Source organism: Balaenoptera borealis (assembly GCF_965194805.1).
Source record: "Balaenoptera borealis genome assembly, chromosome: 12".
In the NCBI taxonomy this organism is placed as follows: domain Eukaryota; kingdom Metazoa; phylum Chordata; class Mammalia; order Artiodactyla; family Balaenopteridae; genus Balaenoptera; species Balaenoptera borealis.
This window is the reverse complement of record NC_138869.1, coordinates 96,154,412-96,171,903: the sequence shown is the minus strand read 5'-3', so window position 1 is coordinate 96,171,903 and position 17,492 is coordinate 96,154,412. Positions and strand designations below refer to the sequence as shown.

General features: G+C 41.1%; 1 protein-coding gene across 2 annotated transcripts in view; it reads left to right on the top strand.

Annotated features, from left to right (window-relative positions):
- STMND1 (stathmin domain containing 1) overlaps positions 1-17,492 on the top strand; it is a 109,923-nt gene that overhangs the window by 49,086 nt on the left and 43,345 nt on the right. The window lies entirely within an intron of this gene.

Here is a 17,492-nt window from a genome sequence, read left to right as displayed (position 1 = left end):
CACAAAAAGACAAATACTGTATGATTCCACTTAGATGAGGTATCCAAAGTAGTCAAACTCAGAATAGGAAAGGAGAATGGTGATTGCCAGGGGCTGAGGGGAGGGGAAATGAAGAGTGCTTATTCAATGGGTATAGAATTTCAGTTTTGCAAGATGGTAAAATTCTAGAGATCACAACAATGGGAATATACTTAACACTGCTGTACACTTAAAAATAATTATGATGGCAAAGTTTATGTTTCTTTTACCACAATGATAGATAGATAGATAGATATGTAAGTAGGTAGATAGATAGATAGATAGATAGAGTCTTAAGGTCCAAATAACCCCCATTTATCACCTCACTCGTAGGGTTGCTGCTTATCTGGTTAGAAGGATTTCCATCCTCTCTGCTGGAAAGGAATCCTGATTTAACAAAGAGGAGATAAAAGTCGAAAGATGAACAAAGACTGAGATTTAGTGACATCATTTGAGCCCCTGGGTCTTGTAATACCTGAAACAGTAACCCTTTGGCATTTTCAGTTAAGGAGAGACAATCAAACTCCTTTTTTTTTCTTCAAGAAAAAAAAAAAAAAGATGAAACTAACACAGCACTGTAAATCAACTATATTCCAATAAAAATTTTTTTAGAAAACAGAGAAAAAGACATCCTATAGGATCCAGCCTGACTTTTATTTTATCCTTCAGACCACAATGTCATAAATCCTTTCTTAAATAATAGGTTAATAATAGAGTACATGTACTCTACCACAACTGAATCTGCATTTAGCTCCGTGTGTTCACTAATTGGTGTGGATCCGCTGTGGCACATTTTGCTGTACAATCTAAAAGTGCTGACTGGTTTCATTAGCAGAAAAAATGAGCTGTGGCCTATGTGTCAAGCAACTGCTTTGCTTTCTGGTACGTAACTGATTCTGCTCCAAAGCGCCAAAATCCACATAAGTTCTGAAAACCTCACATGGATTTGCGAGATGATTCTCATTCATTTTGTAGCGGTTCCCCTTCTTGTTCATCCTCTTTCCTACTTGGTTATTTTTGTCACCGCCCAAGTTGGAGACCCTGGTCTGCTGGTAATGCACCGTGCCCCTAAACTGCTTTTCAAAGTGGTTGGCAAGTCCCTTTAAGAACACCCAGAAATCTCAATCTGAAGGGGAGGGACCCCAGGAATAGTTCATCTAAAAGATGAACGGAACGAGCTTCTTGTTCCTCCTCTCTCCAGTACAAAAAGAACATTTCCATGGGATTTGATTAGCTCCCCTTTTATTGATCTCTGGCTCATCTAAGAAGGTGCAAGAGAGATAGTTTTAAAAGAGTCTGTACCCATAGTAAGCTCTGATGAAAAGAACCAACAGCTATTTCACATGATAGACAGTTTAGATCAAAGACCTGAAGTCAAAATTGTGCCATCATAGGCCAATCAATGGAGACAGCAAATGTCTGGTGTGTCAGAATAGCAGTCCTTCCTGGAGAAGAATTTTTTGGAATTAAAGATGTCCCAGGTGACTTTTTTTAAAAAACCCAATTGAAATCATAGTTTACAAACAGCATTATATCATGATTTACTTAGCAGTAGAGCATAAAGATTTTGATGTGAAACATTTTTATTTCTATCAGTGTTTATAATGGCTGCATAATATTCCTCCCTGTGGGTATAAAATTTATCTTTTTTAAACTTTCTTTTGTTGTTCAATACTTTGGATATTTCTGATATTGCACTGTTAGGGATAATCATGATGAACAGTTTTGTCCATCTAGATTTTCCCATATTATGAACTGTTTCCTTAGATCCTCAGGGGAATTATGTGGTCAAGCAGTAAACATTTTTATCAGCCTTGATCCATGCTGCTCAGTTGTTTTCCAAAATGGATTTAGGCAATTGAAGATTAGTTTCACTCTCTCCCTGTTAACACTGAATATCATTAAAATAATTTTCATTGTAATTAAGGGGGAAGAAATGTCCATTTGCACCCATATAATTACTACTGAAATAAACACTTTCCATATATTCTTTATTAATTTATTTCCCTTTTGTGAATTGTTTTTGTGATAGTTTGTAAGCCAATGGCAGGTTTATTTCTGGAACTTTCTAACGTCCTCAAGCTCTTTCTTTCACTCATTTCGGCTACATGTGACTGGCAGGCCAGAAAAATGCCCATAATGCTTTATTTTCACACTAGGTAACTCGGTGGGTAACACTAGGTAACCAATTAATTGCCATGTGGTTCCAGGCAAATCCCCAGCCGCCTCTGCGTCACCCTCTTCCTTCTTGCTGCCCTCTGGTCCCTCAGAGGAGTGAGAATGCCATTTCTGAGCTTGGGAGAATTTATTCCTGAGAGCACTGGTTGCCAACATTGACGGCACATTAGAATCATCTGGGGAGCATTTAAAATTCCCAGCTCTCAGCACGTTCTACACACCAATTAAATCAGAGTCTCTGGGGCTGGGACCTGGCATCACTGTTTTGGGAAAGCTCCCCTGAGGATTCCAAAGTACAGCCGAGGGTTGAGAACCACTGTTTTAAATCTGCAGCCACAGGAGTGCTACGCCAGGCGCTCAGGCTGCAAAGGCCCATATGCAGTGACCCCTGCTCTCAGGGAGCTCACAGCTGGGCGTTTTGGGGGGCAAAGCACATTCTGAATGTTTTCATAAGGGAGTGATTTTGTATATATGTATATGTATGTATATATATACACACACGTGTATACATGTATTTGCACACACACACGTATATATACCCATGTGTGCCACTTAATTAACTATAACCTATAATTTGATCAACCAGTGGCATCATTTCAAAAGGCTGACCTTAAAGCACGATCAGATTCCGGCTTGCCTAAGAAATGGTTGGTTACGTTTACTATGCTACATTTACTGAGGTAAAAAATATATATGTACAGATTAGAAAAATCATTTACAAACTAGAGATTAAAGAGGGTTTTCACGTTATTTCTCTCAACAAGAAATTTAAACTCATTACACTATTGCCCCCTGAGGTTTCTGCAGCAATACTTCTCTCCACTAGGTGGTACTCTGGACAAATTCATAAGCTGTTGCCTTTGCCACAGTTGGGGTCCCATTAGAGAAATTCAATCTTTCTGTGGCAGAAATGGCTATTCATTCATGGTCTGGATCTACAGCAATCAGAAATGGTTTTCTTACCTTTTTCTAATTGAGAAATGAAGTTAGGCCTGCTTGAACAGTATTTATAACGATCAATCCAAATATTGTCTTTAGAATTTTTTAAATCTACCTTATTATGTTATTGAATTCTACTGCATCTCCACCCAATTATCAAGATAATTATAGGCTTTAAAATGGCTTCACAGGCTTCATCTTACAGACACTCAGTCCCTTCTTTTTCTATTAAAGCCAATAATGAAATACAGCCCCCATCATCTATATATAAAGATCCAAACACACATTAGACCTCAGAGAATTGAATTTATTTTTATGTGTTAAAGCATCTGAATGTTATTTGAGACAGGATTAAAAGAAAAGCATTCCTGACTCTTCTCAACAGAAATAGGACTGTCCTTGGCCCTGGGCCTGGGTGTTTGAGCCCTTGGCTAGACTAATATACAGTATTCAGCAGAAGGCAGGTCAGGGTGGAGTTGCTGCTCATGGTGCTTGTGCAAATTCTCAGGAAGCTCGACCAGAATTTCCAAAGGCAGCTGGTCACTGCCATTCCTTCAGCTACTCTGGAAACGGCAGGATTCTTGACCGTCCAGGAAGCCCAAATGCCACAGTGTATCCTGCGTTCATCCACATCTAAGTGCAGGTCCTGCCCCATAGATTCTTTCTGCCATTTTTGTTGATATGGATAGACCATTGGAATGAGCCTGGGTTCTTCTTCATAAAACTAAACTTGATATCAAGAGCCAGAGAAGGACAAAGACGTGTTTGCTTCCTTCTCGCACTAGGTTTCCTCAGTGTGAGGAAACCTCAGAAAACTGGATATTAACAGCAGGGAGAGCGACAGTAGTGTTTCATCCTTCCACTGGCATGGCCTAGAGTTTGGCTGGTCTCTGAGCTTGCCTCAGCAAATATGATGCACTCGAGATTCATAGCACCTTCTTGGATGAGGATATTGGTGCCTGAGTGTTTACATGGTGCTCTTTCTGGTTGCTAGTTAACTCTCTTTCCCGTCATTCCCAGGGCCCAAGTCAGCTGTGGATAGGGTTAGTCAGCCTCTCACACCACAAAGCACAGCCCCACCATCTGTGCTGGTGCTTTTACATGAACGCTGCTTCCTCCTTCTAAGAAATGTTCTCCAAGAACATGGGGTACTTGGAATGAACACAGAAGTAAACATGGAAGGTGAGAGGATGCAGGACTGGAACAGCTAAGTCATAGCTTTTAGAAGAGCAATCTTCTGCTCAAGGCCGACTTCTCATCTCAGTGGGGAGCTGGACACACAGGACAGGCAGACCGTCCACGTCAAATGGGTGCTCGTCCTGTGTGAGGCCAGCCAACCAGCCATGACCTGCAGTTCATGTGAAAACAACAGAGAGGGAAGGGACAGTGTGGGTTAAGCCGTGCCACTGGAAGTCAGGCTAACGTGGGTATGGTCAGGCTCATTCTCAACATCCCCCCGTATGCTGGGGGGAGTGGAGGGGACCGAGAGACTCGGATGACCCAGCAAAGGGAAGGAGGTCAGAGTATAGTTGGGACCAAATACAACTCTCACCAAGTCATCATGTGCCAAGCACTTTACATCAACAATCTCCTTTCATACCCCAAACAACCCTGGGTGATAGTGTTGTGTTGGCCAAAAGTTTCATTTGTTTTTTTCCGTAAGATGGCTCTAGGAGCTCTTAGCTGTCTTTAACTTCATTCAAAACAATTTTGTTAGATTGTATGTGATGGCTGTCATATCAGCATGCATTTAAAAAAAGACATCAAAATTGGTGAATTTTTGTGTAGCCATTTTAATATTGAAGATGGAAGAAAAAAAGCAACATGTTCAGCATATTATGCTTTATTATTTCAAGAAAGGTAAAAACTCAACCAAAGCGCAAAAAGCGATTTGTGCTCTCTTTTTGGAGAAGTGTATGGAGAAGGTGCTGTGACTGATTGAACATGTCAAAAGTGGTTTGTGAAGTTTCATGCTAGAGATTTCTCAGTGGACGATGCTCCATGGTCGGGTAGACCAGATGAAGTTGATAGCGATCAAATCGAGACATTAATTGAGAACAATCAACGTTATACCATGCAGGAGATAGCCGACGTACTCAAAATATCCAAATCAAGCATTGAAAATCATTTGCACCAGCTTGGTTATGTTAATTGCTTTCATGTTTGGGTTCCACATAAGTTAAGTGAAAAAAACCCTCTCGACCATATTTCCTCATGCAATTCTCTACTTAATGAAAACGTTCCATTTTTAAAACAAATTGTGCCTGGAGATGAAAAGTGGATACTGTACAACAAGGTGGAATGGAAGAGATCGTGGGGCAAGCAAAATGAACCACCGCCAACTACACCAAAGGCCAGTCTTCATCCAAAGAAGGTGATGTTGTGTATATGGTGGGATTGGAAGGGAGTCCTCTATCATGAGCTCCTTCTGGAAAACCAAATGATTAATTCCAATAAGTACTGCTCCCAATTAGACCAACTGAAAGCAGCACTCGAAGAAAAGCGTCGAGAATTAGTCAACAGAAAATGCATAATCTTCCATCAGGATAATGCAAGACCGCATGTTTCTTTGATGACCAGGCAAAAACTGTTACAGCTTGGCTGGGAAGTTCTGATTAATGCATCGTATTCACCAGACATTGCTCCTTCAGATTTCCATTTATTTCGGTCTTTACAAAATTCTCTTAATGGAAAAAATTTCAATTTCCTGGAAGACTGTAGAAGGCACCTGGAACAGTTCTTTGCTCAAAAAGATAAAAAGTTTTGGGAAGATGGAATTACGAAGTTGCCTGAAAAATGGCAGAAGGTGGTGGAACAAAAGGGTGAATACGTTGTTCAATAAAGTTCTTGGTGAAAATGAAAAATGTGTCTTAAAAACCGAGGGCACTTTTTGGACAACCCAATATCATCCCAGTTTTACAACTGAGAACATGAAAACTTTAAAATGTTGAGTATGCTAGTCAGTGCCACACAGGACGTGGCCAGGTCTCAACCTGAATCCAGGCCGGTCTGCCTCCAAGTCTCAACCTTTGTGAGAGCAAGGTTTTCTGCTTGGTCTTCCAGACTTTGTCCACATCCTTCAAAAGGGATAAACAGATATCCCCAGTGAAGTACTAGCTACCCCTAGGAACCGGGAATGGGGAGTAGGCGGGATAAAGGAAGAATTCTGCTCTGTGAAGTGATGATTGAATGCAACAAGGCTGAACCTAATGGTGGAACCCGGGCTGCTTTTCTGCTGCAATCGATACTTGGCTTTTTAAAGGATGGTGACACATACTACCAGTGCTCATTCCTATTTTAAAATATGGGCACATAGCCCAGAGCTGCTTTTATCAACTTTTCCCCCAAAACCTCAGCTGTAAACACCTCAGCAAATGAAAAGTATATTTAAAACAGTTTTTTCTCGCTAGAAACAATGCTATAGTGCTTATTAAATCTATAGATTATTCACAACACTAAATATTTTTTACACAATAGCATTTAATACAGGATTTTAAACAGAATGTCCGACCCATTTTCATAAATGGCAGACTTTTTTGTTGAGATGGATAGATGTTTCCACTCATTCCAGAAAGGTTCTGTTGAAGGAAACAAACACCATATTCAAAGCATCCATTTTTCAAAAAGTGACATGTACACAGCAAAATCATCAAGATTTGCATTACACAAAAGAGGTGATTTAGGCTCAAGCACTCCATATAATTTGATAAACTATCCAAAGGAAACAACTTTTCCAGATATCTGAGGGCTCTTGCATCCAGGAGTGACGTGCTTGCCCAAGTTGAACCAATCACTGCCCTTCCCTGGCATTTTATTTAACCTTGGGACCAAGGAGAAAGTGGGTTGGTCCTGTTCTAGTTGTGGGAGTAGCAAGATGTGAAATGTGGACCAGTGTGTAGCGATAATGAAGTCGACAGGGAGAGAAAAGCTTAGACAAAGCGCAGATCCTTGTGATATTTCGGTCTCTCATAGTTTCTCAAGCGGGGCTGCATCCTCATCCTCGCCCCTCTTGCTCTTTGGGTGTCGGTTTCCTTTGATGACATAAGAAACTCCCATATCCTATCAAATCTCTCTTTGTACATAAGCTCATTTGAGTTGATCTTTTATCACATTCAAAGAAAAAAACAACTCATGACTAACATGCCATCAAACTGAAACTATATGAACTATTTGTCTCAAGAAATTTCAGGACTATGTCAGAATTTTAACTTCTTGATATAATAAGGAAGCCAACTTCTTTGCTAGAGTTGCCAAATGGCCCCTACCTTAAAAGGACTCTGTAAGAGCTGAGCAGGATGAGAGCAGGCACAGGGTAGTCCTGTTGTGGATCAGACATTTACATAAAAGGAAAGCATTCAGCACATCTGCATAAGAGCACACAGCCTGGCTGGTGGAAAATGCTAATAGGAATCCAACACTCCACCCCGGGCTTGTGCTCTGTCCCAAAAGAAGCTGAGCTGAGGAATCCGTGAAACACAAGCCTTTGAATGTAGAGACGAAATTTTCAAAATGGTGCTCTATAGAGAGGTTGAGGGGATCCAATCACATTCAAGACTTGTCAATAATTAACAATTACACTTAGGCAATTGGAGAATGCCATTTATATGAGTGAATGCCACTAGTCATTTCTTTCCTGGGCAGAAACCTCAAACACCAGCCTATCATGTTCGGAACACTATAGCCCTATCCCTGTGAAGCCTTCCCAGGTGCCTTAGAATCAGGTCCTCTGTAGGGAGGAGTATGCAGGCAGAGGAGAAGGGCAGGAGAGAAGGTTCTCCAGATACCCAGCAGGTCTAAGGAATGGAAGAGAGCTCGACCCTCTAGGTGGGCATCTGCAGGTACCATCTCCTGCTCCCTTGGGCCTGATTTTCCAAAAGGAGAAGCCACGTCTCACTTGGCAAAGAGAAGAGGAAAAAGGACCAGTTCTAGAGTACACATTTAAATTTGCAGCTTGTACATGTCCTACCCAGCACCACCTGTGAGGCCCCCTTCCCTCTCTCCCACTCTGGCAATGCCTATATAGTGGTGGAAGAGTGTCCCACCCCAAATTCACGTCCAGCCAGAACCTCAGAATGTGACCTCATTTGGAAATAGGATCTTTGCAGATGTAATTAGTTGAAAAGCTTGAGATGAAATAATCCAGGATTTAGGGTGGGCCCTAAATCCAATGACTGCTGTCCTTATAAGAAGAGAGGACACAGAGAGATACTGATAGAGAAGAGGCTGTGTAAAGAGGCAGGCAGAGAGGCAGAGGTTAAGTGATGCTGCCACAAGCCAAGGAATGCTAAGAGCTATCAGAAACCAGGAAGAGGTAAGGAAGGAGTCTTGCCTAGGGCCTTCAGAGGGAGCATGGCCCTGCTGATACCTTGATTTTGGACTTCTAGCCTCCAGAGCTGTCAAAGAATAAATGTCTATTGTTTTAAGACACCAAATTTGTGGTATTTTGTCACAGCAGCCACAGGACACTCATACAGTCTCAAAGCCCTTTGGCATCCCTCCCCATGCCACACAGACCTCCCTTCTACACACCATCTTCCCACCCCCTACTACGTCTCGTCTCTACCTTCCACTTTCCCATCCCCCTATCAAAGGCCCCACGTCTTTTTTTTTCTCATGTATCTGTTAATCCCGAACTCCTAATTTATCCCTACCCACTCCCCTTCCCCCTTTGGTAAACATAAATTTGTTTTCTATGTCTGTGAGTCTGTTTCTGTTTCGTAAATCAGTTCATTTGTATCATTTTTTTTAGATTCCACATAGAAGCGATATCCTTTGATATTTGTCTTTGTCTGACTTAATCTCTAGGTCCATCCATGTTGCTGCAGATAGCATTATTTCATTCTTTTTTACAGCTGAGTAGTATTCCACTGTGTATATGTACCACATCTTCTTCCATGCATCGTGTATGGACACTTAGGTTGCTTCCACGTCTTGGCTATTGTAAATAGTGCTGCTATGAACATTGGGGTGCATGTATCTTTTTGAATTAGAGTTTTCATCTTTTCTGGATATGTGCCCAGGAGTGGGATTCCTGGAACATATGGTAACTCTATTTTTAGTTTTTTAAGGAACCTCCATACTGTTCTCCATAGTGGCTGCACCAATTTACATTCCCACCAACAGTGTAGAAGGGTTCCCTTTTCTCCACACCCTCTCCAGCATTTATTATTACAGACTTTTTGAGGATGGCCATCCTGACTGGTTTGAGGTGATACCTCATTGTAATTTTGATTTGCATTTCATTAATAATTAGCGACGTTGAGCATCTTTTCATGTGCCTGTATGTCTTCTTTGGAGAAAAGCCCCCGCTTCTGAAATGTGGCTCATGTCAGTTAAAGATTCAAAGAAATCTATTTGGTTGAATCAGTTCTCATCAGAATAGATAATACCATCATTTGCTCAAAACATTTCCATTTTTAGAGAGGACTCTTACAAATCTTTAATTGGTAGAATTTAGTATTTGGGGGGAATAATATTTAAGAATTAGAAACACTTCTCTTTTGAAGAAGAAGACATGTTCACCCCTGGGATTCTCTTGGTTCAGAACTCAGGTGGTATCTTGAACAAGAACTGGGAATTCAAACAGCCAGCTTCAAACCCAGATCTGTCTTTATCTGCTCTGCCTCATTTGTTCTCCTGGGAGTTGAACTGTAGCTTTCCCGAGAGCTTGGCCCCAGGCTTCTCCTCCCTTAGCTGTCTCCTATCAGCTGGGAAAACCACCTCAGCTGCACTCATGCCCACCTAAGGGCAGCGGTTAATTTTGGAAGTGGGGTGAACTCTGGGGACTGGAGAGTTGGCTGACGTCTCCCACATCATCTACCCACGGCCCTGCCGGTCCGGCTCGGCCTCTCCGGTGCGTAACTTGCATGCGCGGTTGTGGAGCCTACGTTTCCCAGTTCACACTGACGCAGAGGGAAAACGAGGCCTGCTGCTGACAATAATGCAAAATATTTCTCTGGCTCTGCAGTCCCTTCCTCCCCAGGGCCTCCTGCTCCGCTCTCCCTCCTGGAACCTCCATCCAGGTGGAGTGAGAAGTGAGGGGATTGTACTACCAGCCCCACCAGCCAGGCGTGTCCTCTGGTCAACACCCTCCAAGTCCCCGCTCCGTGGCTGCTTCTGAAAGGGAGGCTCTCCTCCCAGGCATTAAGCAGAGGCCGTTACATGGATGGTTATTTGGGGTTATTATTATACCTTTATTTCTTGAGGACTTGGACATAAGCTATATGTCTGTGCCCCTTTTTCCCCCTTTACTCCTTCCCGTTGGTTGAAAAATGCACTTGGTGGCTGAACTGGAACAGCCAACATAGACCAGAAGGTGACCTTGGAAAATGAGGTCATGGATTGCTGATCATTAAGCTGGAAGGACCCTGAGTTCCCGAGGCTGTAGGGCACCATGGACGGATGGCTTCCAGATTCTTATATGAAAGAGAAATACATTTCTCTCTCCTTTGAACCACTGCTATTTGGGGGTTTGTACCTCATAACTGAGCCAAATCCTACTCACATCCTTTAGCTTTATTTGTACTTAATGTTCTCAGTTAAGGGTGCTTAGTTGCAAGTGACAAAATAGCTAGAATTTGAGTAAGAAGACACTGAATTGTCCCCCGTTACAAGAAGCCTTGAGGGAGGGAGCTTCAGAGTTTGCTCACTGGTTCAAGAACACCAGGATTTTAAGGCAGCAGCTCGTGGCCTGCTACACCTGGTCACAATCTCGCTGCAGCAGCTCATTTTCACACGCTAGCACCCAGAGCAGGAAGGAACTCTCTCCTTTATTAGGTAGAAAATCTTTCCCATAAACCCACAAGCGGATATTCCCTTATCCCTCTCTGCTCACCCCTAGTCCTGCCACTACCAAGGGCACATGGGATTGTTCCATGGGGTGGGGGACATTGCCATTCAAACAAAATCACTCTTCCGTTAGCAACGAAGAATGGAGAATGGCTATTGGGGAGGCCACCAATCATGTCTCCCCTACTAATTAAAAAGCGCACATTGAGGGATAAAGACGTTTTGGTCCTCGGTTTGATTCCTTTCTACAGTCGTGTTGACATCATTCTGAAATGCCAAAACAAATTCCATTCACTTGGGGCTTTGAGATTTTAGAACAGACTATCCCATGACTTAAGGCTAAAGAACTGTGCATGAACAATATTTAACTAACCTTACAGTTAGAAAAGATTATGATTTAATCTTTTATGCTTTCAGCCCAAATCAACCTCAGGAAGAAATGAGAGCTATTTATTTTAAGAAATACCATGGAGAACAGTATGGAGGTTTCTTAAAAAACTAAAAATAGAACTACCATACTACCCAGCAATCCCACTACTGGGCATATACCCTGAGAAAACCATAATTCAAAAAGAGTTATGTACCACAGTGTTCACTGAAGCTCTATTTACAATAGCCAGGACATGGAAGCAACCTAAGTGTCCACTGACAGATGAATGGATAAAGAAGATGTGACACATATATACAATGGAATATTACTCAGCCTTAAAAATAAATGAAATTGAGTTATTTGTAGTGAGGTGGATGGACCTAGAGACTGTCATACAGAGTGAAGTAAGTCAGAAAGAAAAAAACAAATACCATATGCTAAGACATATATATGGAATCTAAAAAAAAAAAATGGTTCTGAAGAACCTAGGGGCAGGACAGGAATAAAGACGCAGATGTAGAGAATAGATTTGAGGACATGGGGAGGGGGAAGGGTAAGCTGAGATGAAGTGAGAGAATGTCATTGACAATATACACCACCAAATGTAAAATAGATAGCTAGTGGGAAGCAGCCACATAGCACAGGGAGATCAGTTCGGGGCTTTGTGACCGTCTAGAGGGGTGGGATAGGGAGGGTGGGAGGGAGATGCAAGAGGGAGGAGATATGGGGATATATGTTTATGTATAGCTGATTCACTTTGTTATACAGCAGAAACTAACACACCATTGTAAAGCAATTATACTCCAATAAATATGTTAAAAAAAAAAAAAAAGAAATACCAACCTCAGGGGCTCCTGAGCCATTCCCTCTCTTTCTGAATTGTTGGTTGTCCTCTGGAATACGGCTGGTGTCTGCCCTTTCTCCAGGGAGCTCTCCTCCCCCTCCCCCTCCCCTTCCTCCCCCCTCCTTCCCCTTCTCCCCCTGCTCCTCCTTGAGCTTCTTCCCTCTCCTTCCAGACTTGCCCTGGGCCTTCTCTCTTCTTTGCGGGGGGGGGGGGGGGGGGGGGGGGCGGGGGGGGGCGCTTCTCTTTTGTTATTGTTCTTTTTCTCTTTATTTCTTTTGTCTTTCTTGCTTCTCCCTGCCTTTCAACTGCTCTTAATATTGAAGTCTTCCTGGTAGAATCTGTTGTTTCCTTAGATTTGTTTCATGTTCATTATCCTTACGTTAAAAAGCAAGTGAGTTAAATGTTTAGGCATGGTCCTTGCAGAAATCCCTCACAAAATGAAACTAAATGAACACAAAACAAAACAAAAAACCAACCTTCCCCATTTCTGTCACATGATTAATTATAGCTAGTATTTGTTCATATGAGGGAAAGAACTAGCAAAAAGCAGTATCCTGTTGGGCTCTCTTCTTTGATTTGATCTAATTCATTCAGCCCTGGCGGACAGTGCAAAGCCATATGGGCTGTGATGAAGCCCAGCAAATATTCATGTAGCTGGATCCTTCCAGGTACTTGGCTACCGACACAGAGACCTGGCTTGGACCCAGCACTGAGCAGAGGAGTCCTGCATGGGGGTGGTATGGACTGAATTGTGTCTCCCAAAATTCATATGTTGAAGCCCTAACCCCCGAATGTGAGGGTATTTTGAGATGGGGCTTTTAGGAAGTAATGAATGTTAAATGCGTTCATAAGGGTTGGGCCTTAATACAGTAGACCTGAGGCCTTGTAGGAAGAGGAAGAGACCTCTCTCCTCTCTCTATATTTCTCTCTCTCTCTCTCTCTCTCTCCGTTTCTCTCCCCACCTCCTGTACCACATGAGGACACATCAAGAAGGTGGCTTTCCACAAGTTGAACCAGCCAGCACCTTGATCTTAGACTTCCCAGCCTATGGAACTGTGACAAAATTAATTTTTGTTGTTTAAGCCATCAGGCTATGGTATTTTGTTATGGCAACCTGAGCTGACTGATACAGGGGGCATGGTGTCCGAGCCAAGATTAAGACAACATGGAACCATTTCTTCATCCGCCTTCCTCTCTGTCTGTAGCTGAAGGTCCACCTCCCAAGGAGGCTCTGCTTGTTCATCCATGAATCAATAGAGTAAACTCTGGCTTCTCAGGGGTGTGGTGAGGAGGGAATGAAACTTTCCTGAAACGAATTCTATTTCTTTCACATCTGTGGTGAGTTCTCTATTATTTCTGGGGTGATTTCTTTCTTTTTTAAATTCCATCCATAAAATGTTTTGCACGTATCTCCAAAAGATAAGGAGTTTTCAGAAATAACCATAATGATCACATCCCGCTAAATTACCAGTAATTCCTCAATACTATCAACTATCTAGTACCCAATATTCACATTTCCAATTGTTTCATAAATGTGTGCATTTTTATTTTTACAAATAATTTATTTGAGTCAAGGTCCAAAACAGGGCCATCAATGGCAGTTAATTCTATGTCATTTAAGTCTCTTATAATCTATTGGGTCCACATTCATTATTTTATTTCCTTGAATTTGTTGTTGTTGTTTGTTATTGTCATTGTGGGGAAAGCCAGACGATTTATCCTATAGGGTTTCCCTGTTTGAATTTGCTTGTTTTATCTTCATGGTATTTTAAAATGTTCCTCTCTCTTTTGTGATTTCCTGTAAATGGTTAGTTGGATCTATAGGCTTGACAAGATTCAGGACGAATTTTTTTAAGACTGCTTTATAAGGGTGGTGTGATCTTCCATGTGAATGAAAATAATATTTGTTTCTCTTTCTGTGATGTTGGCAGGCAATGATGATTAATACATAGATCCATTAATTCATTAAGGGATGAAAATGATAATATTCTGTCGATCCTTATTTATTTATTAGCTGGAATAATTCTATAAAGAGAAACTTTCCCTCATCTACTGTTTAGTTATCCAGTACAGTTTAGATAGCAACATCAGGATAAGTCCTGATTCTTTCCCTTTGTTTATTGGCTTCAAATTAATCTGTTGGTTCACCAGCATTCTCCAAAGGGGACCAATTGGTAATTAATCTGAGTTGATTTTTTTTTTTTTTTAACATGGAACGCTTCACGAATTTGCGTGTCATCCTTGTGCAGGGGCCATGCTAATCTTCTCTGTATCGTTCCAATTTTAGTATATGTGCTGCCGAAGCGAGCACCTGAGTTGATTTTTTTGGTTTGTTTTTTTGTACCATTATGAACTTGTGGATTTCAACATATTTTATGTGTTTCGATCCATTGCAATTATTGTCCTTAATGTTAAAATTGCTCAATCTTTAGCTAGGGAGAGCCTCTTAGGTCAGCCCCAAGTCCTTTTGACATGCCTTAGTAAGATGTCTTTGCCGTCATCCTTTCTTCCTTGATTTCTGATCCGAAAACATATTCTAGGTTTTTCTTGTATGTTTCCTGACCCAGACCTAGAAGAAGTCATCTCTCCAGAGAAATCTTTCCTTATAGTGGGAAATGGTATTGTAAGATCACAATCTGGCCACTCAGGATATACATTGCTATGAAGTTGATCATTATTTGTTTGGCTATTTCTGTAGACAGAACTAGGAATTTTTTTTAGAAAAAGATTTTATTTTTAATTTTTAAAAGACAAAATACATCATGAGAACATATTGATACTTCCAATTCAAATTCAGGAGTAAAGGGTTTATTTAACCTTTTCTATCTTAGATATGTCCTTTTTCCTGCACCAATAAAATTGGTTGTCAGTGACACTGGAAATGATACAATTAGAATATCACACCATTTTTCATTTGTTTTATCCCACAATATACTCACAATGGTCTTAGAGAAATGATGCCACCACTCACTGACAATATGAATACTGTAACTTGTGTTAGGATTTTTCCCCATGTTTATCCTAAAGGTATAACCCACTGGGGGTGTACAGTTAAATTATTGTGTTTAAGATCTCTTGGAATAGCTCTTTTTTTTTTTCCTTTTTTTTGCTGCATGGCATGTGGGATCTTAGTTCCCTGACCAGGGATCAAACCTGTGCCCCCTGCACAGGAAGCACGGAGTCTTAACCACTGGACCGCCAGGGAAGTCCTGGAATACAGTAGTTCTCTTTTGTTTGGTCATCTTTCAGAATGTAGATCCAAGAGGTCTGAGGAGAAACAAGGCAGAGGAGAGGTAAAGGACCAGCAAGGAGAAGGACCATTACTCTTCCCAAGAGCACCAAGTGCTCTCACATCCAGCTTAATTTTATCCTCCTGGGTCCATCATTCAGTCCCCCTAACTCCAAGTTCCCCTGTTACCTTACTCCGTGCTCCACTACTCCAGTACTCCCTGCTAACATTCCAGTGTCAGGTCTCTGTGGTATAGTTATCTTTACCCAGTGTATGGGGATATAGGTTCACAGCAACATTGAGCAGAAGATACAGAGATTTCACATGTATCTCCTGCTCCTGTTCTTGCACTGCCTCCCCCATATCAACATTCCCCACCAGAGCGGTACATTTGTTACCATAGATGAACGTACTTTGGCACATCATTATCACCCAAAGTCCACAGTTTACATTAGAGTTCACACTTGGTGCTGTGCGTTCTGTGTTTGGACAAATCCGTAATGATATGTATCCACCCTTCTAGTTTCAGACAGTGTAGTATTTCCGCCCTAAAAATCCTCTGTGCCCTACCTAGGCATCCCTTCCTCCCCACTAACCCCTGGCAACCACTGATGTTTTTACTGTCTCCTTAGTTTTGTGTTTTTCAGAATGTCATGTAGTTGGAACCATACAGTACGTAGACTTTTCACATTGGCTTTTTCACTTAGCAATATGCATTTAATATTCCTCTGTGTCTTTTCATGGCTTAATAGCTCATTTCTTCTAAGTGCTGAATTAAATTCCATTGTTTTGATGTACCACAATTTATTTATTCATTCACCTACTGAAGTACACCTTGTTTGCTTCCAACTTTTGGCAATTGTGAAAAAAGCTGCTATAAACATCTGTGTATAGGTTTTTATGTGAACATAAATTTAACGTCTTTAGGGTAAATAGCAAGGAGTGTGATTTCTGGACTGTATGGTAAGAGGATGTTTAGTTTTGAAAGAAACTGTCAAACTGTCTTCCCAAGTGGCTGTACCATTTTGCACTTCCAGCAGCAATAAATGAGAGCTACTGTTGCTCTACAAACTTGTCAGCACTTGGTGTTGTCAGTGTTCTGGATTTGGGCCATTCTAATAGGTGCTAGTGGTAGGTCTTTGTTTTAATTTGCATTTCTCAAGTGACACATGATGTGGAGCATCTTTTCATATGCTTATTTGCCATCTGTATATCTTCTTTGGTGAGATGTTTGTTAAGGTCTTTGGCTTATTTTTAAATCAGGTTTTTTTAAATTGTTGAGTTTTAAGTGTTCTTTGTATATTTTGGATAACAGTTCTTTATCAAATATGTCTTTTACAAATAATTTCTCCCAGTCTGTGGTTTGTCTTTTCATTTTCTTGACAGTGTCTTTTGCATAGAAGAAATTTTTAAGCTTAATGAAGTCCAGCTCATCAATTCTTTCTTTCGTGGATCATGCCTTTGATGTTGTATCTTAAAAGTCATTGCCAAACCCAAGGTCATCGAGATTTTCTCCTGTGTTATCCTCTAGGAGTTTTATAGTTCTGTGTTTGCATTTAGGTCTGTGATCCATTTTGAGTTAATTTTTCTGAAGGATATAAGTCCTGTGTCTAGATTCTATTTTTTTTTTTTTTGCATGTGGATGTCCAGTAGTTCCAGCACCATTTGTTAAAAAGATTATCTCTGCTCCATTGTATTACCTTTTGCTCCTTTGTCAGAGATCAGTTGACTGTATGTATGGGTATGTATTTCTGGGCTCTCTATTCTGTCCCATTGATCTGTTGGTCGATTCTTTCTCCAATGCCACACTGTCTTGATTACTGTAGCTTAATAGTAAGTCTCAAAGTCAGGTAGTGTCAGTCCTCAGACTTTATTCTTGCCCTTCAATTTTGTGCTTTCTATTCTGAGTCTGTTGCCTCTCCATAGAAACTTTAGAATCAGTTTGTCAATATCCACAAAATAACTTACTGGAATTTTAACTAGGATTGCATTGAATCAATAGATCAAGTTGGCAAGAACTGATATCTTGATAATATTGAGTCTTCCTATTCATGAGCGTGGAATATCTTTCCATTTATTTAGTTCTTCTTTATTCCTTTGATGTAGTCATTTCATTTCTGATAAGT